Below are 20,616 nucleotides of genomic sequence, written 5' to 3' on the forward strand. Positions count from 1 at the left end.
TACTCTCTTTCATTTGGAATTACTAGGTGCCGATCACCGTATTTGCCACCACATGGGAAACCAAGAGCAAGCAAACATAGAGGAAAGGCATGGAGGAAGGAGAGAGACAGGAGGGAGTGTGGCAAACAGAGATAGCATGATGATGATGTTCTTTGAAACCTGAATTTAGCCACTCCTGAGGTCAACACCACCTCCTTGACCTCGCCTTTCCTTTGTTGCCAGGGCTACCAGAGACACTTTCTGTCACCTGCAACTGGAAGGTGTTCCGTCATTGTCAATATCAGTGCATGCTCATTTAACCACTGCTAGTGTTAGATTATGGTGATTGGTGCTGTGGAATTCAGGGAGTCCACAGCCTCTGCATTTCATAGACTCACCCCTAGGTAAGAGATGGAATACTAATAAAATATTTTTAAAAGCACAAGTTATTTAGGCAATATCAAATCACTCTCGGTGGATAATCACATGATGTTTGTATACATTAAACAACAATTTAATTTGCTCTGTTGACCTATATTATTGAAGAATATATTGAAGAATTTTTGAAATTGGCCTAAGGTCAATTGTTTTCTTTCAGTCTATTTCATCCTGTGACTCTGAAGAGCTCCCCAAAATGAATAGTATTGTAGTCTAATTATGCTTTGTTTGACTACAGAAAATGAAAGAAGCCAGAATTGAGGAAAGACAGCTATCGGTGAGTTTAGTTGTCGGTATTGGGTTAATTAAATATCGGTTTATCTTTGACCTGTATTCTTTGGCATATCTACCATTGGCCATCATTCTTCTTACACTTTGACATTCATGCAATATCTAATACCTTTCTGAAGTTCTCAGAGATGTGCTTTTCCTTATTTAAAAATATTTTAGTCCCTTTCTGTCATGCAATAGATGTACAGTATGAGATGAGCAAAAATTTTAAAGGTAGACAAGAACCATTAGAGGGAAATGACTTGTAGGCATTTGCTTACCCATGTGATACAACATCCAAAGGACAAGAGTTAATAAGTTAATGAGTTACTAGTCAATAACCATGGCAGTCCTAATGCTACCCTTGGGTTTCCTTCTAAGGACCTCAGATATTCAAGTAACGAGAAAGAAGGGAATGTGGTATATGAACATAACTTTGAGGAAAATAAAGCCTTTTGAATGGGAAGCAGAAATTATGAGCAAAGCACACTACTAAAACCCATTGTGACTTGTAGCTACAAAGAGAGAAATGTTTAGGAAGTCATGGGTACTCATTTGGGGTTCTGATGTGATGAGATACATTAATACCACTCTATTAATAAATACGATGTTCTCATCATCATTAATTTTTTTAATTAGAAAGCAGCAGAGCAGAGTTGAAAAGCTGTGGTCTTTGGAGTTTTGCTGATTTGGGTCTGAGTTCTGGGTTGGCCTAGGAGATGTATAAACTTACCAGATTACTTGACTACTTTGAGACAACCTTTCTTCATCTATAAAACTAGAATACTGTCACCTGATCTGTGGATTATGGAGAAGATAAGAAGCATTGTGGTGTTGTAGGCTAATACTCTGAAGTATTAACGGGGATCTTGCCTCCCTTCTCCCAATGCTAACTTTTCGTGTTCTCAGGGTTGTGTTGTTACTGTAGAAACACAGGGAGAAAGAAATCAGTATTTCCTAATATTTTGCTTTTTAAATTAGACTTTAAATACTCTGGTAGAGAGAAGGGATTTAAAGATAAGGGCTTTTAAACTGCAAACATTTGGTCTTCTGAGCATCAGTGCGTGGTATACTGACCTACACACTAGGAAAATAAGAAAAATTTTCCCTTGCCACATCCAGAGTGAATAAATTGATATAAGTACTACAAAAGGTGATTTGGAGGTATTAACTAAAACTGAAAAGGTATGTAAAATGACCTAGCAATCCAACTGCTAGGTATCTACCCTTTAGAAATTATTGCGTTCGTATGTATACAAGGAGACATGCACAAGGCTATTAACTGAAGCGTTTATTTTTATGACAAAAATGAGGAAAATCTATAAGACCATTCATTTGTTTTGAAATGAATTAAAAAATGAGGTCATTCATAAAAGGGAATACTATGCAGCAGAAAAAGGCAATCAACTCGATATATATTAACTTATAACCGTCTAAAAATACTTGTGAAGTAAGAAAGGCAAGTTGTGGGAGGATAAATACAACATGATAAAATTCAGTTTACAATGAAACACAGCAATAGTACACTAAAGATTGTGCATGCCTATATACTAAAGGTTGTATATAGACATATAGACATATACCACCTTTAGTATATTAATGTAATTAAAATTGTCATAAAAGGATAGAAACATCTACATGTAAATCATCTATTAGCAGTGGTATTTTGGAGGAGGAAGATAAATAGGATTGAGGGTGATGGACAAAGAAGACTTCATCTGTAATGTCCCAAATGAGAAAAAAAATTCCCAAAGTTTCCAAAGCCAGAAGGAAGTGAAGAAGAGACTTGAAAGGGGGAAGATATTGGTGATGGTCACCAAGGAGGGCTGGGGATCTTGCCCTCCACCCTGCTGTTGCTTTTAAATGCGGAGAAGGTTGGAGAAGAAAAAGGTCGCATCTGATAATATTGATCAGACTCAAAGACGACGCGTGCCTCATGCCCTCCTGCCTGGTGCCCAGAGATGGCAGCTGCTCAGAGGTCAGTGGGTCACTGTGGCAGAAGCATCGACGACCTGAATGCCTGTTGTAATGAATTCTTCCTTAGTCTTGCCTGAGACATAAACTCAGCAGGGCAAACACCTTGATTTCGGTGCTGAGACTCTGGACAGGAAATCTGATTGTAAGCTGCTAAGTTTGTGGTGATTTGCTATGCAGAATGGGGCCTCAACAGGCAGCTTCGAGGCAAATTACACAAAAATGAAACTACTGGTCTTGCTCGCCTGAATAAGATGGAGTAAAAATATTATACACACTTTATATGTAAATTAGCAACGTATTATCTCACACACAAGAAATCCTAGTTCTCTGGGTTGTGGATTTTCTCCCCTCATTGCTGTAGGGGGCCTTTCTTGCCTTTGTTCCTCCAAGGGACATTCAGCACCTGCCATGCCTCTTCTGAGTCCACTGTCTTTTCTCCACAGCCCAGGTGAGGTACATTCCTAGTGCTCCCCAATCTATTCCTATCAAGACTGTACCCAGCTTTATCAAGGAAGACAGTGTCCTTACAGGGCCAGGAAACAAGATTTCTCCCACCTACCCCCATCTTCCTTCGAACATTTTCTATGACCTTCTCCCAGGCCTTGGGGCCACAGCCTCATTAAAGGGACTGTTCTCTGGAGGCTCAGCAATGGAGGTCCTGTCGGTACACAGGATGACGTGAGGAGAAACTGATCAGCAGGTCATAAGGACTTCCAAAAAAAAAAAAAAAAAAAAAAAAAGAATATCTAAAAATACTTATTAGAAACAAGAGTTGTCAAATGTTTTACTTCAGGTATATCTATTATTTCACAGATAATATGTAACTTCCTGAGAATCAGGTCTGCAGGTCAGACCCAAATGAAGCAATGATAATCCTGGGCTAAGAGCCCTCAGTTGATGGTGATTTTCTGAGTAGAAGGTATCATTTCTATGTTTAATATTCCTTCCTCATCCTGACTCAACAGCCTATATTCCATAGTGTTAGGATATTTTGAGTCAAGGGAGTTCATAGTCTACACTCATTGAATTGAATGATACTGGTGAGGAGACCTATGGGAAGCCTTTCCTTTTAATGCTCAGGAAGAAACAGGTGGTGGGAACAGAGATTCTTGTCAGCCCAGTGATCTTCGCATTTTATAAGTAATCCCAGGCAGGATTTCTAGGAATGCAGCCTGCATGAGGGCTCAGGGCATGGTCAGGTAGGTGCAGAGCAGGGGCAGGTGCCTGGCTCCTCTCTGGGGTCAGAGCAGGCTCCCTCCCTGCCAGATTGTGGGTGGAACATTCAGGGAATGGTTACTGAACCGTTCCAGGCACCAGAGCTCAGGTAAGAAGTGGAAAACTGAGCAAGATCTTCCCCGTGGGTACCATGAGTGCCTTTGTGGGGTAGTTACATCTATGTGTATGTATATATACTTAGTGTATATATACCACATACTTAGTATACTTATATAGTGTATATATACTATGTACTTACTATACCTATATACTTGGTGTATATATACATTGCATGTTGAACTTACTATGTATATACACTATATATATACATACACACATTACACACACACACACTAATTGGTCCACTAATCGGCTGTTGCATTTTGAACTTGGTGTGTGTGTATATATATGTGTGTGTGTATACATATATATGTATGTATATACATACACATATGTATATATGTGTGTATATATAAGTATATGTGTATATATGTATGTATATATACGTATATATGTATATATACACACATTAAATTCAACAGATATATATGTGTGTATATATATATACACACACACACTGAGTTCAAAGTGCAAGAGCCAATTAGTGGGTCAATATGAGAATTAAAAAAGAAAAAAACATACAGCAAATTGAATAGGATATATCAGAATACATACCACATAATGACAATCACACTTCATTAAATTTTTGCTCTACATACACACACATATAAAATTATGTCTATAGTGGTGAGGTACATACAATGTATTTTGTGTTGAATAATGTTGGAAAGCCACTGCAGTGGATATTTTGACATCTTTTATTAATATTTAAAAGAAGAGGGTGAAACAAAAAATGTGAAAAAAACCAAAAAAAATTGACAGTACAGAGCTTAGGAGAAATTGAAGGTTAGTTCTGGGAAATTTGCCTTCTTCCCCCTAGTTATGGCAAAAAATAACTTTTCTGGGGTTACAAGTCTGTAAAATCTATAGGTAACTTTAGAAAATGTAAAAACGTGTAAATATCCAGTGTGAAAATACATGCGAAATTGCTTACAGAAACTGACAAGGCCAACATACGTGTGAGGCATCTGGTTATAATGAATTCCAAGGAGACAAACTCATTTCATGTCCTCTGAGCCAACCAGGCAGTACCTATTTGGGAAAAATGTTTGAGGGCTCTCGATTTTTAAACCTACTGAACTGATTAAAAACGTGTAAATTTTCTAGATGTCTAGATTAATTCTACCTGTATAATTGTTTTTATTATTTTTAACTAATGATACGGGAAAAACCCAAAATATCTTTGCAACATACAGCCGAGCAGTTTTTTCTCAGACCAGCTATTTAGTGCTTCTTCCCTATTTATAATCCAGTCTGCTTCATTTTTCAGGGCTTGTTTTGCGTCTCTCTTTGACTGCCTTCTTTGCTTAGAGTGTCTCTGTTTTCCGCCGTAATTCACTATAGCGTTCAACGGCTAAAATGACTTTTAAAACTATCCGGTGAATGGAAATACCACATCAAGCCACTAGGTGGCAAAACAGACTCGGAGAACAGCCTCTGCCAGCAGGCACTGAAGCAGCTGCCCATTCCCCACGCTGGTGACCGGGAACTTCAGCTTAGCTCAGTCATGCAGCTCGGGGAGGATATCAAACACTGTCAACAAAGCTTTGCAATCAAACGTGTCTTTAAAGGGAATCCAACTTGTGAACCTGGCTCTTGATATTCATTTCAAGCTGCAAGGGGGAAAGATGTTACCTAATATGGAGCAATGGCTCTTATTGTGAACAAAACATCTCTGAACGCCAAAACCGGAACAAAATTCTATTTAGAAAGGAGATTTTTTTTTTTTTCCTAAGAAAGTTGATGTATCATGCTGCCTCCTCCCTTGGTTGCCACCTTTCCTGGATTTTTACCTGATTTGATAAATATGGACCTTGACAACAAAAACGCAGGATGCTTGGAAAAGGATTTGCATCAGGAACTCTTTTGTGTAGCAGTAGCTGTTGAAATAACACAGTTTTTCCTCAAAACCAAAAACCTAGATTGGACTGATGTTTACTTGCATTAGTACTCTCAAGTCTACAACCTTTTGTCATTAGAATATCTAGAGAAATGGCACGAAGTGAAAAGCACACGTGAGTGGTTCTTGTTAAATATTAGTATGACCCCTTCACCTGGAAAGGGCAGACTCCTTGTTGCTGAAGTTTTCTTTTCTGAGAGAAACAGGGAAAGAGTGCAGCTGGATTCTGTTCCACCACAAACAGATTTACTGATGATTCTTCAACATTGTAGCGATGTACTTATTATTATATGTTTTTAATACTGTGCTTTTATAGTACAGGATAAACAATGCTTTTAAAATACCAGCCAGTCTAATGTGACTGTGGAAGTCATTCCGATGAAAAATCTAGTGAAAACAGTCATTTGGACTAACTATTTCTAATACGTCAGTTTATGTACTGAAAGGACACCTGGTGAAGAAAATTCCTTTGGCTTAATATTTATGCTTTCATGATTAAGTTAGACTCATGATCACTTTTTAATTCAAGGTCCGTATTTATCAGAGTATTTAATTTTATATCTGGACACGTTCCACACATCTGATTTCCCTTCGAACTTCAGCCTATTTGCACGTCCCAACTCATACATGTAGATAGAACTGTGTATTTGCAAAGAGAGTAGAAGCAATGTGGGAGACATGCATTAAACAGCTAAGACCTGCCATAGCATGTTAGGGCCAAGAAATACACCCCATTCTGCCATGTGGGCACATTCCTAGGCACTCTGATCCTACATCCTCATCTGCAAAATGAGGATTATAATACTTGAGGATTAAATAGAATCTGTATAAAGCACCCAGTATAGCCTGACTGGCCCACAGCCGATTCTCAAAAATGGTAAAATCAATTCAATAATTTTCTCTGGCTGGTTGACTTTATAGCAAGGTCTTTTTCATGCCTAACAAGAGCTAACATTTGTTGAGTATAAAGCAGTGGTTTTCAACCCAGGGTGACTCTGCCCTAGGGGATTTCTGGCAATGTCTGGAGCCACTTTTCTTGTCACAACCTGGGGAGAATGTGCTACTGACATCTAGTGGGTAGACACTATCAACGCTGATAAACATCCCACAACGCACAGGACATCTCCCGACAAAGAATTAAGGCTGCTAAGATGTTGATAGTGTGGAGGCTGAGAAACCCTGCTATAAAGAGAGATCTTACAGACCCAGAAAAATGTAGCTTTGTGTTTTTCAGGAAAACCTGGAAAATGTCCTGATACTTATTAATGAGGCAAACTCTAAATCTCTTCGAGAATCAGGTCCCACTTCTCTGGAAATCACATTCTTCACTCACCCAGCACAAAAGGAATCTTATATTCATGTGTTCAACCCTTCAGTCGTTATTTCACACAGTAAATGTGTTTGAGTACTTCCTGCAAGACTTAGACTGGGGGTGTGGTTCTGGTTCTGGAAAACCACTTGTTGGCCATGCCACCAACTAAACAAAATAATTGCAGTGGAAGGAGCAGTATAGATGATTAGCTTTGCTTGAGTTGATGTGGCAGTAACAAAGATAAGGACATTTTGTGAGTCTTGAGGAATAAGACTCCAAGCTGGGCCGGGCGCGGTGGCTCAAGCCTGTAATCCCAGCACTTTGGGAGGCCGAGACGGGCGGATCACGAGGTCAGGAGATCGAGACCATCCTGGCTAACATGGTGAAACCCTGTCTCTACTAAAAAATGCAAAAAACTAGCCGGGTGAGGTGGCGGGCGCCTGTAGTCCCAGCTACTCGGGAGGCTGAGGCAGGAGAATGGTGCAAACCCGGGAGGCGGAGCTTGCAGTGAGCCGAGATCCGGCCACTGCACTCCAGCCTGGGTGACAGAGCGAGACTCTGCCTCAAAAAAAAAAAAAAAAAAAAAAAAAAAAAGACTCCAAGCTGCCATGCAGTCAAGAGCGGGCACAGCATTCCAAACAGACGGAAGAATTCATGTGAAGCTAACTCCCAGTGTCCCCGATGCACTCTGTACATATTCCTGTTACCTCACAGAGCATTTCACTGTGTCTCTGGGACAGCACAGACCCCTGGAGGGACACTTTCATCTTCACCTACTCAAGGTTGTGCCTTGAGAATAGCATAATGTCGTTCCCAGAGCAGACCTAGAATGATTGCCTCTACTCTGTTTTAATTGAGATGAGTAGTTACATTTTGTTGTTGTTGTTTCTTAACTTGGAGGTTCAGGGGTACATGGGCAGGTTTGTTATATAGGTAAATTGTGTGTTGTGGGGGGTTTGGTGTACAGATTATTTTTACACTTATGTAATAAGCATAGTACCCAATAGGAGATTTTCAATCCTCTCCCTCCTCCCACCCTCCACACTCATGTATGGCCCTGGTATACGTTGTTCCCTTCTTTGTGTCTATGTGTACTCAATGTTCAGCTCCCACTTATAAATGAGAACATGCAGTGTTTGGTTTTCTGTTCTTGTGTTACTTTGCTTAGGATAATGGCTTCCAGCTTTATCCATGTTGCTGCAAAGGACATGATCTCATTTTTCATGGCTGCATAGTATTCCACAGTGTATGTGTTCTACATTTTTAAAAAATCCAGTCTATTGATGATGGGCATTTAGGTTGACTCCATGTCTTTGCTATCGTGAACAGTGCTGTAATAAATGTATGCATGTATGTGTCCATAGAGTAGAACAATTTGTAATAGTTACACTTTGGATGGGAGAACCAGTAACAGAAGGGCTCAAGAAAGCAAACTTTGAGAAAAGGTAAGAGAGCAGGAATGGAGGTTGTGTCTGATGAGCAGTAACTTGGAAGGATGGAGAGCAGAGGACTGGGGGCTCCAGAGGCAGCTGAAAGGAAGACTGAGAAACAAATTTGGGCTTTCTCACAAACTCTCTCAGTGACATTCAGGAGGGCTGCACTCAAGAAATGAAAGAATTCAGTGGAATGCATCTTTCAGGACAGGTAGGAGGTACGGCCGGGAGAGAAGGGCATCGCTCTATACCCGGGCGGTTGTCGTGGAACTGCTTCAACCTCTGCTGCTGCACAGAAAAAGCAGTGAGCTCTCCACAAACACATCCTCCCTTCAAACGTCCGTCCGCTCATGGACACAATCTGGCATCACATAATACAGAAATTGTTCTGTAATTGTTTCTTGCTGCCCTTGAACTTATCTTCCAGGGCAGTGAATGTTTGCCATATACTGAAGGCACCAGGGGGTCCTGCAAGGTGCTAGACAGCCCGAATTTGTGTCCTGGCTCCTCACTTATGAGCCGTGAGACTGCAGGTTAGTGATTAAAGCTCTGGGATCCTCTGTGCAACACTAGAAAATTAAGACTAGTAACACCGTATGGTTGTTAAGTGATTCAGTGAAACAGTAGGTGAAGCCTCTGACACATGGGTGTGTTAAGCTTTATAAATGGAAGGCTTCTCGGCTGGGTGCAGTGACTCATGCCTGTAATTCCAGCACTTTGGGAGGCCAGGGCGGGCTGATCACTTGAGGGCATGAGTTCGAGACCAGCCTGGACAACATGGTGAAACCCCGTCTCTACTAAAAATACAAAAAATTAGCTGGGTGTGGTGGCACACGCCTGTAATCCCAGCTACTTGGGAGGCTGAGGCATGAGAATCGCTTGAACCCGGGAGGCGGAGGTTGCAGTGAGCTGAGATTGTGCTACTGCACTCCAGCCTGAATGACAGCATGAGACTCCATCTAAAAAAATAAAAATAAACAAATAAATAAAATGGGAATCTTCTCTCCCGCTTCCTGCACACACTCATAGCTGAGGTCCCTGGGGCATGCCGGCAAGGCGGCCACCACAAGGCATCCATTTGCGCCTATGCCCATCCCTGCTTGAATATTTGAAATATCCCTTGTTAAGTACATACGTTTTTATTTTACTATTAGGTTGTTAATCCCTTGAAGACAGTATCAAAAGACTTTTTCCTTTTCCTTCGTTTACTGAGTTTCCAAATCTGTCTTAGAATCTCCAACTGTGATGAAAATAAAGTGGTTCCTTAGTAGATAAAATGTTTAGTGGATCTATATTTGATGCCTATGACTTTATTAGTCATCAGTGTTTCTCAGAAAAGCAAATCTGGCCAGGAAAAGACAGTCATTGTGATTCCTCCCAACAAGATGAGAGCAAAAGACCCTTAAGATCAAAGCGAATTCTACTGAAGAAGAAGAAGAAGGCAAAGTGGAGGAGGTGAAGAAAGAGATAAGATACAAAGTGGAAAAACCTCACCAACAGGAAAAACTGGGTAAGATACTCAGCAAAGGACTTTATACATGGCTAAGGGATTAAAAACTATAGTGGGAAAATTAGGAAATTATGGAAATGAGAAAAAAGCCCACAATTTCATTTGGATTCCTATTGTTTTTTTCAGGGACATGTTTTCTAAATTCTTTTTTTTTTTTTTTTTTTTTTTTTTAATGATTTCAAAGACAAACATCATGAAAACCTCAGGGCATTGCAGATTTTGACCCTACCCTTTCCTCTGCTACTGCTACAGCTGCCAATCACTTCTGTCCTTCCAGGAACAGAATGCTTTTCTAAGTGAAATGCATGTACTGACTCATTTCATCCACACAATAGCCATACGAGGTGGGGACTGTTATGATTTCCACTTTAAGTGTGAAGAAATGGATGCGCCAAGGAGTTGAAGACTTGTCCCAAGTCACACGGCTGACTGTAAATGCAGATGCAGGATGCCACACACACAGGCTGGCTCTCAGGTCTGTTTCCTCATCTCTGTCCTCGTAAGCAGATCTTCCATGAACAAGCAAAATTGTAAAACAATAGCTAAGCTTATGAAGCAGAAACTCAGTCCTCTTGCCGTTGCCTTTCTCATTCCCATGCCCTAGAGGTAATCCCTGGTAGCAGTTTACTAAGTAAATATTTGTTAGATGAATGGATATATTCTTCCAAAATGTGTTCTTTTGCAAAATGACAAACGCATATTTTTAAACACGCAGTGTGTGCCAGGCACTGTTCGCTGTGTGTACACATATTAATTCATTTCATCCTCACTGGGATCCTGTGAGTTGAGTCTAGTTTTTAGTCACTAGATGAGAAAATGAAGACACAGAGAGGTTCTGAGATGGGGCCAGTGTCACACAGCTCCTAGGAAGCCAGGGTTAAGACTGAAACCAAAGCCATCTGATCCAAGATTTTATTCCCAAGCCTCCAATATGTATTATGTTCTCTAGCTTGCTTTTTATTTTCATTAAACAATATATTGTGGACATCTTTCCTATTCAGTGCAAATACATCTATATGTCACACACACTTTAAAAATAACCCCAAAACATAAAGAGACACTGTCCAAGGTTCAGATGTGGGCACATTATGTCCTTGGCTAAAATAGGATTTCCAGGACAGGAAGGTGCATGAGACACTGTGTTTGCTGAAGACTCTTTTAAGTGAAAGTTGCAGAGCTCAGCATCAGTGAGGCCAATACAAATCTAAGATACTTTGAAAAAAAAAATAGCTAGTTTCTAGATTCATTTTCCCCCACTAGATCTATTATAATTTTAGTAAAAAGTGAAAGCTGCATGTCTCATTTTATCAGTGTCAAAGGAGCTAGTCATCAACCATCTGTCCCACATCATAAAACTGTATAAAATCAAATAATTAATAAATATGCAAGGATTGCAATGAAGTTTAAGATGGATCAGGAGCTCAAGGAACATTTTTATTAAAACAATAAACTCCAAGGTCATTTGCAGATTTTGATTAAATCATAAAATATAAATTAAATTTTTAAAATTTGATACACAAGAATAAAAGATTATTTTAATGAAAGTACCACCTATCTGTGAAAATGAAACAATAAGTACAGAAACTGCAAGAATCAAAATAAAATAATAATAAAATGTTTACTTTGGCACAGCCTATATACTTAAATATTAGAAAACAATGATCTCTTGTTTTGAATTTCCTGAAACCAAATGGAAACTAAAGCTCATATCACTATTAGTTCTGGCTCTCTGGGATTAAAAACAAAGGGCCAAAGGAATAAAGTTGAGCCAGTCAAACAAAACAGTGCGAATCCTTATTCTAAAACATGAGAGGACTATGATTGAAAAAACTAAACACCAAAAGTGTCTGTAAGCTAATAAAATTCTAAGCCTCTTACTTGACTGAACAGACCATGTCTTGGCCAAAGGGACCCGAGGGTGACCTTGAACACTGAGTTCTCGGCTGTGATGGGATAGATGAGACACACCTTGCTATACCCCTGCCCTCAATAACTAGGATGAAGATTTCTTCCCTTAAGGCTGAACAGAAACCATCCCTTTCAAACTCCACTCTGATATCCACCAACCCCCGATGCTACCCCTCCTTCTCTGCCTGATAAAGGACCATCTACCATGGAGTGGCTCTGGCCAGTCTATGGAGAATGTGTGTGAGGGTTTTCGTGTCCCCTGCTTCACCTTTTGACGCCAGAGGGCTGGAAACTCCACCTTCAGGTCATGCTAATGCTGCCATTTTTTGTATATAGGACCCACGAAGGGGCATGAAGCTCAATTGTGCATGCGTGTACATTTCTCCCTTCATAAATATTCATGACACTTACTATAGCTTATTAAATATGTATATTAGGCCACCCTACTCAGCGAAATTCCTGTTCCCTTTGTGTGTTTTGCTTCTGACAGGAAGTTATGCTTCTTAGCCTGTCAGAACGGCCACCCTCAAGGTGCAACTCTTTATGGGAACTAAAGCTCTCTTTTGCAAACTCTTGAACCTAGTCATTTTTCAGTTAGCATGTGGAAGCAATACAAATGGAAAGATTTATTCAGAGGGAAAAAAAGAAATTATACTGAAATTTATGAATAAAAACAAAAATTAAGTGCAGGTTGAATGCTGAGGTTAGGTGCCTGGAACTATTTTTAGAAAACCCCTACATTGCACCACCTCTGGGCGATAGAACTCTGGCTGCCTGGGGTGTGCATGAGGATCTCAGCATAGAAAGTCCCTTGCCCTGATAAGTTCAGATGTGTCATCTTTCCCCACCCACCTCTAGGCTCCCTGAGGACAAGAAAGGGGCACATATGGATATACAGGCAGTAAGTAGACAATTTAGAACCATATACACCTGATTGCAAACTGTCTGCGTACACGTAGGCTACCAGTGCAGATGATTTCATCCTGTAAAGCTTGTCTTTCCCTTTCCTGGGATCTTATATGAAGGGCGCATAATTCAGTGGCTGAGATGTGATGAAGTCCTTATCTGTGGCAAACATTATCAATTGGATCTTACCGATGACAACGTGCATCAAACACTTTACAGAATTAATATGCTGCAAAGGAGTGGACAAGCTTCTCCAAAGGAATTCTTTTTTGCAATTGCCAACTCCCAGATTCAAATGATTTAATAATCTTTATGATGCGAGTGGAAGATTCAACATGTCTTATTGTGTTAATATTTGAAGTTGCACTGCACCATGTACAGTGCTATGAACGTTGCTGAACAGTGATATTTCAGGATGTACAATATGACCCAAAGTATAAGCAACCCTATAATAGTTGGTACTGCCCACCATATTTTGAGTGCCTGCTGTGCGTCCTGCAATATATGACATATATATTCATTAGGTTAAATCCTTATAATAATTCAGTAATTCAGACATTATTCTTGATAGTATGCATGAGGACACTGATGCTCAGAGGGGTTAAGAGGAAACTTGCCCGAGGAGCATTTGACTAGTTAACTAGCAGTACTAGGAAATGGACTGTGTATGCCAAACTCTAAAACTAAAACACACACTCTCTCTCTCCTTTTTTTTTTTTGAGATGGAGATGGAGTCTCACTCTTGTTGCCCAGGCTGGAGTGCAAAGGCATGATCTCAGCTCACCACAACCTCTGCCTCCTCTCTGCAACCTCACCTCCTGCAGCCTCACCTCAATGTCGGCCTCGCAGGTTCAAGTGATTCTCCTGCCTCAGCCTCCCGAGTAGCTGAAATTACAGGCATGCCCCACCAGGCCTGACTAATTTTGTATTTTTAGTAGAGATGGGGTTCTCCATGTTGGTCAGGCTGGTCTCAAACTCCTGACCTCAGGTGATCCACCCGCCTTGGCCTCCCAAAGTGCTGGGATTACATGCGTGAGCCACCATGCCTGGCTCTCCATTTGTTTAACTTACACCACTGTGGGGTCCTCTTGTGACTGGCATTAACCATGTGATTATTGTTATGTTCATACATTTCCAGTTCTACATTCAACACAGATTTGATTCCTCTGTACTCTGTGACAGATGTATACCAGAAACCGCCAAGACCAGAGGCCCTTTGAAATGTACACTATACTCCTTGAGGCAAGCATTATCTTTCTCTCTCACCATCATTATGCCTGATGCTCTCTGCAAGACTGTCATTTAGAATTGGTTAAATTTCCGACAGAGGTCATAAGCACAGCCTCAGCCCATCCCAGCCCAGGTGTGGTAGCCCGGGACTGACTGGCTGAAACACCATCTCTCCCGAACCGCTGATAAAGTGAATGTGATACAGGAGGTAGAAAGAAATTATTTAGTCAGATAGTGTGAAAGAGTCCTTGGCAGAGCTTCCCTTTCAACAAAAAGCAGCCCAAGAAATCTTTTTTTTTTTTTCTAATAAAAAGCAGCCTGAAAAATGGAGCTGCAAACATAGATAAGGAAGCTGGAAGCTTGTACAGGGGAATGCTGGCAGCTGTGCCAATAGAAAAGGGCTACCTGGGGGCCAGGCAAGTCCAACATGGAGGCTCCATCTTCCCTGTTTGTGTTACCACGTGTACAGTAAAGGGAGGGACAACATGGCACAGGTCAGGCAGAAAACCTACCTGCAAAACAAAAGATTAAGGTGGGGGCTACCAGAAATGGACCCCTATGCAAATAGGGCACCTAGTCCTAGCCAGTTTTTCGTGCCCTAAGCAAATGGCACAACTGGCCCAACCAATCTTCCGTGCCCTGTGTAAATCCGACACCACCTCCTCACCAGGCATCTATAAATCCCCCTGCATTTCACTGTGGATCCAGGGATCCATTCCTCCAGGACCCCTCTTTCCAGCAGAGAGCTGTTCTCTTTCTTACATCTGTTAAACTTCCTCTTTACTTCACTCTGTGTGTGTCTGCATCCTTGACTTCCCTGGCCATGAGACAATGAACCTTGGGTATCACCCCAGACAATGAGGCTGCTTCAAATGGACTGGAGTATCATTACCAGCCCACTATGGAGATGACAGTGTACTTGGTTGCCCTCCGTTGCTGACTTAGCTTGATTAACCAGTCTGCATAAACCATGGATAAGAGCCAACAACAGAGGTGGACTGAATTCTTTGAGTGGGTTTTACATGATAGAAGAAGCAGCAGTAAGATCCCCACATTCCTTCCCTTAACACTAAGCAATTAGCAAACCTGGGTTTGGGACACTACTGATGAAACTTAATTGTTCAGGGAGGTTGATTAACATATTACTTGGTTTCTCCCCATGAAGGCATCGGGCAATTGCATCAGAATTGATGCAATGCTATGTGATCCCACCTAATTCAGTCTATTTTTCATTGCCACTTTTTTTTTTTGAGACAGGGTCTCACTCTGTGGCCCAGGTTGGAGTGCAGTAGTGCGATCATGGCTCACTGCAGCCTCAACCTCCTGGACTGAGCTCAAGCAATCCTCCTGCCTCAGCCTCCTGGGTAGCTAGGACTACAGGTGTGTACCACCATGCCTGGCTAACCATAAAAATGTTTTTTTGCAGTGACAGGGTCTTGCTATGTTGTCCTTCTTCTTTTTTCCTTTTTTTTTTGAGACAGGCTCTCTGTCACTCAGGCTGGAGTGTGGAATGCAGTGGTGCAATCACGGCTCACTGCAACCTCAACCTCCTCAGGCTCAGGTGACTCTCCTACCTCAGCCTCTGGGGTAGCTGGATCTACAGGTGTGCACCAACATGCCTGGCTACCTTTTTGCATTTTTTGTAGAGATGGGGTTTTGCCATGTTGCTCAGGGTGGTCTTGAACTCCTGGACTAAGTAATCGTCCTGCCTTGGCCTCCCAAATTCATTGCCATTCTTATTGATATATGAGTGTTGGTGTCAGAATGCATTTCTCTCCAGAGATAAATACCACAATAACCATCAAGACCACCACTTAAACAAGTAACTCAACTATAAAACCAGGCTATGAGAGAAAAGGCCTTTTATAAGATTTGTATCTCAATATATTACAAATCAGGGACAGATGCAAGCTTTGTGGAAACTGAAGCTTATACATTTTGCTGCCTTTCCTTTAATAAAATAAATACAAAATTATGAATATAAAATACCATTGCTCCTCTATCCCTCAGGGGTCCCTTGAAGCTTTAGCTTTATTAGCTTCAGAGTAAATCTTTGGATTTCAATAAAAATCTAGATGATCTGGTTATAGTTGAGCAACCGACACTTTAAAAAATTTTGTATATTGAATAACTAAAGATAGGCATATTCATGTACTTAGAAGTAATGATATGCTCTTCAAAAACATCTCAACAGATGCAAAAAAAATGCTGTTAGCTCTGATGAAAAAGGAAATTCAACTTGCCCAGGTGTAACTTATCCCAACAAATCGCTTCTGAAGGTTTAACTAGATTTTAAAGTTGTCTGAAGACCTGGCACCATGGCTCACACCTGTAATCCCAGCACTTTGGGAGACTGAGGTCGGGGTGGCAAGGGCAGGCTGGAGGAAATCACTTGAGGTTAGGAGTTCAAAACCAGCCTGGCCAACATGGTGAAACCCCATCTCTACTAGAAATACAAAAATGATCCATGCATGGTGGTGGGCGCATATAATCCCAGCTACTCAGGAGGCTGAGGCAGGAGAATAGCTTGAACCCAGGAGGTGGAGGTTGCAGTGAGCCAAGATCGCCCCACTGCCCTCCAGCCTCGGTGACAGAGCAAGCCTCTGTCTCAAAAAAGTTTTTTGAGCACTCATGAGTTCCCATGACATGCCACCAAATTATCGCATTCAAAAAAGGGAAAAATAAGAAAAAAGAAAGTGGATTCTCTCTGCTGGCAAGCTGATATCAGTGCACAGCCTACAACGTAAAGGACCCCAGCTGGAAACACGAGGAACATTAATGAATTCTGAGTCACGAAAGCAGTTGTTTAAGGAAGGCAAAGAGACAAATCAGGACAAATAAACATTATGGGAGGGTGGTGGAGGAGAGAAACGTTAATTTCTGTGAGTGATATGATAAAGAATAACAAAGAAGAGGTCGCTTTGATAAAAATCACATGTCAAAGGAACATTTATGGAGGGTTGTTCTCCAAGTATCTGGCACAATGTGGTTCACAGAGAAACCCAGTAATGCTCTTTGGAACCGGGCTGGAACACAGCATACGTTGTGACAAATGGTACCCTATCCAGCTGCAGGCAGGTGTCTACCGCAGTTCCTGAAGGAATGTTAGATTTAGCTAACTTAAAATTCTTAATTAGAGATCTGGAAACGAATGTTAATGAAATTTTTACATGATATTAGATTTGCAGCTATTGTAAGCACAAGCAAACATATGGAAATCGATGGACTTGCCTACAATTATACAATTTATTTAAGGAAAACCTCTGACCAGATGTTACGCTCTCCATGGCCACTGAAAATAGAAGACACACAGAGGGATTAAGTTTAAACTGATTCCAGGAAATATTTAAATAAGATATGATAATAAGACAGAAGAGCTGGCCCTGAGAAAATGTTGCCATGGGAACGTCTATTTTTTTCTTCCCTGTGATATTTTAAATTAGAATCCATATCCATCAGGGTTGGAAACCTTCAGTGCACATAACCCACGGCCATATCACTGGTCTTTGGCACCTCCTCCTCCCAAGGGGACTCCTCCTTGGTTGGTCATCCATGACTCAAGGTTTGCTTTTGTGCTGCCTACAATTGCAGCCCAATACTTTTCTCTGTTGTTTCACCAAGGTTTGGGTACGAGAAAAAATGAAGTTCGAGGCTCAGATTCTGTCTCAACAACCACCAGGATTCATTCTTTTCTTCTCTGCTTTCTCAAAAATATCACCACCATGTGCCTTTCATTGGCTTGAAGTTAGAAGCACATTTATAAGAAATTAGGGGAGCAGCTTATGTGGCATTAAATATTTTAACAGAATGTGGTTGATCATTTAGACTAAAGATGTAGCTACACTAACACTTAGAAATAACTCCCAGCGCATTTTCATTACCCTCGCCCTCAATAAGCCAGTGAGGCATCAGAGAAAGGTGGATTCCCACGTGACACATCAGACAAGGAGAATGACCTAGGAAAAATATTTGCACCCAGTGCCCTGGGATCATTACCTATTTAGTTTAGTGTCACCTTCCACTTATTAGAATGACCTAGTGGAGACTTAAAGATTCCTTTAAGGATGGGACATTTAAGGGGAAGGTTATTGCAGGTGTGGAATTTAGGGAGGATTAATGGCTTGGTTGCTGTATATGGGAAGCACTGAACAGGTGTGCCCGTGATCAAAACACAATGAATGCGTCGCCGAAGTACATATTGCAGAAAGTCATTGTTTGGCACCGAAGCTGTCATCCAACAAACTTACCTGAAGACAAAAAATATACTGATAATTGCTCTCAGTACAAGAAGGAGCCCAAATATCTGTCAATAAGCCAACTATCTTCATTAGATCACTATATACTTGACTCATCAATTTTCCAGACCAGTTGTCATCCAACTGGTGTGGTCCCTGGAACCCCAGCATCATCAACCGGTTACTCGTTAGACATGCCCGGTTACTCGTTAGACATGCCCATTTTTGGACCCTACTCTGGACCTCCTGTCACTAAAATTCAGAGTGTGAGGCTCAGAAATCCATGTTTTAACAGGCCTTCCTTCCAGGTGATTCGGATGCATGCTAAAGTTTGAGAATGACAGTCCTAGATGACTATCACATGTTTTCCATATCACCTGCTTGCACAATCAAGAGATAGACTGGATAGTTTGGAGGTAGTTCAGGTCAAGGATGTAAATTATTTTTTATTTCTTTTAAGGCACCTGCTTGTTAAAATTTCTCCAATGAGCTCTAGAAAGTCTTTCCAAGTATTCCTCCTGGCCACCTCCCCAACTCCAATTCTTATCAGTCCCAGATTCTAAATAGGCAGTCAGATTGTAAGGTCTTTACTGGTGAGAAGGGAGTCAAGGCCAGCGGCATGACTCATGTTGTCCATCTGTAAGGCATCCATTGGTGGGAGTGAACGATATTATGCTTGTTTTTTACCAGCCACTTAACAAGAATTCACTGTTCATCTTTCTTATGAATTTAGTCTCCTAAGGTTTTGAGGGATATTTTAAAAACTTGACGACTTTTTAAAATGGAGAGTAATATTTAACATCTACTAGTAAGCACCATACAACTGCTGAGTTTACCTGCCTGTATAAGCGTGCACAGTTCAGTGAGAGTAACTAAGAGATAAAAAGAAATTTCAAGATGTCTGTGGTGAGCCATTTTTCCTACCCTTTCCCATCCATGTTTATACAGGAGAGGTGAACCAAATCAGTCTCAAGAAAGCTTTGTTAAGGAGACTTTTAAGAAGCAGTTAGTGCAATCTTCAAGCATCAGTGTATTCATTTCCTGTATTTGCCATAACGAATAACCACAATCTGAGTGGTTTAAAACAATAGAAATGGATTCTCTTCCAGTTCTCCTGGCCAGAAGTCCAAAATCAAGGTGTTTCCAGGGCCACACTCCCTCCAGAGGCTCTAGGACAGAATCCATTTCTTGTCCCTTCCGGTTTCTAGTGGCTCTGGGCATTTCTTGACTTATAACCATATCAATTCAATCTCTGCCTCTAAGGTTACACTGCCTACTTGTCTTCTCTCTTCTCTGTATCTCTTGTATGAGGACACTTGTTATTGGATTTCGGGCCCACATGAATAATCCAGGATGATCTCTTCATCTCAAGCTCCTTAACTTAATTATGTCTGCAAAGACTCTTTTTCCAAATAAGGTAACATTCACAGGTTCCGAGATTAGGATGTGGTCATATCTTTTTGGGCGACCGTCGTTCAACCCACGATAGTCAGCATAACATAAAACATGCAAGCTTGGCTATTCTCTTGAGATCAGAACTGTTATCATCAAACTACATCTGATGTGTGTGGGTGTTTGTTGGGGTTCTTTTTTCATAGGATACATATATTCCCTTTGGAACTCTAGGTCAGTGTGCTTTTTTATTTGCATTAGAAAAATTTTAAGAGGAGAGATGCTCTTTCAAAAATACTTCAAAAGAAGATCAAGAGATTAGAGGTGGGGATAAATATAGACATAGATGTAAGAAGTGCTGCAGTAGACAGGAGACAATTTGGTCTTAGTTTCTTTACTTACGTTTATACTTCATTTATTTATTTAGATGTTCAACAGATACGAACTGACTGTGTGTGTATTTGTTCAAAGTAATGGTTGAACACAAACCAAGAACTAGACTTAGTGGGTTCAAAAACACATACTACTTTTGTGTCCCACGGCTCAAGCCGAGGCTCAATTTCTCTGCCTCAGTTTCCTCATCTATAAAACGCAGAGTAATAAGAGTACCTAAGTGTGGGGTTGTAGGGAGGATCAAATAAATTTAGAAAGCAGTTAGAATGCTCAGCACATAGAAAGCAAGTAGTGTTTGCTGAATAAGTAATGTAAACATGCCAGCCTCTGTGCTAGCTTTTAGGATGAACAAAAGAAATGGAAGGTGCCTTACACTAGAAAAAAACTCCAAAAAACAT

At 40.9% G+C, this 20,616-nt stretch overlaps 1 protein-coding gene and 1 long non-coding RNA gene across 9 annotated transcripts in view; one reads left to right on the top strand and one right to left on the bottom strand.

Moving 5' to 3' along the window:
- The window catches only part of CHRM3 (cholinergic receptor muscarinic 3), a 522,214-nt gene that overhangs the window by 11,997 nt on the left and 489,601 nt on the right, over positions 1 to 20,616 (bottom strand).
- LOC144338033 (uncharacterized) lies at positions 3,913 to 10,327 on the top strand. Its single transcript, XR_013411769.1, has 2 exons — positions 3,913 to 4,021; positions 5,344 to 10,327. It is a non-coding gene; the product is annotated as an uncharacterized LOC144338033 (long non-coding RNA).

The sequence above is a fragment of the Macaca mulatta genome, chromosome 1 (genome assembly GCF_049350105.2).
Source record: "Macaca mulatta isolate MMU2019108-1 chromosome 1, T2T-MMU8v2.0, whole genome shotgun sequence".
NCBI lineage: Eukaryota > Metazoa > Chordata > Mammalia > Primates > Cercopithecidae > Macaca > Macaca mulatta.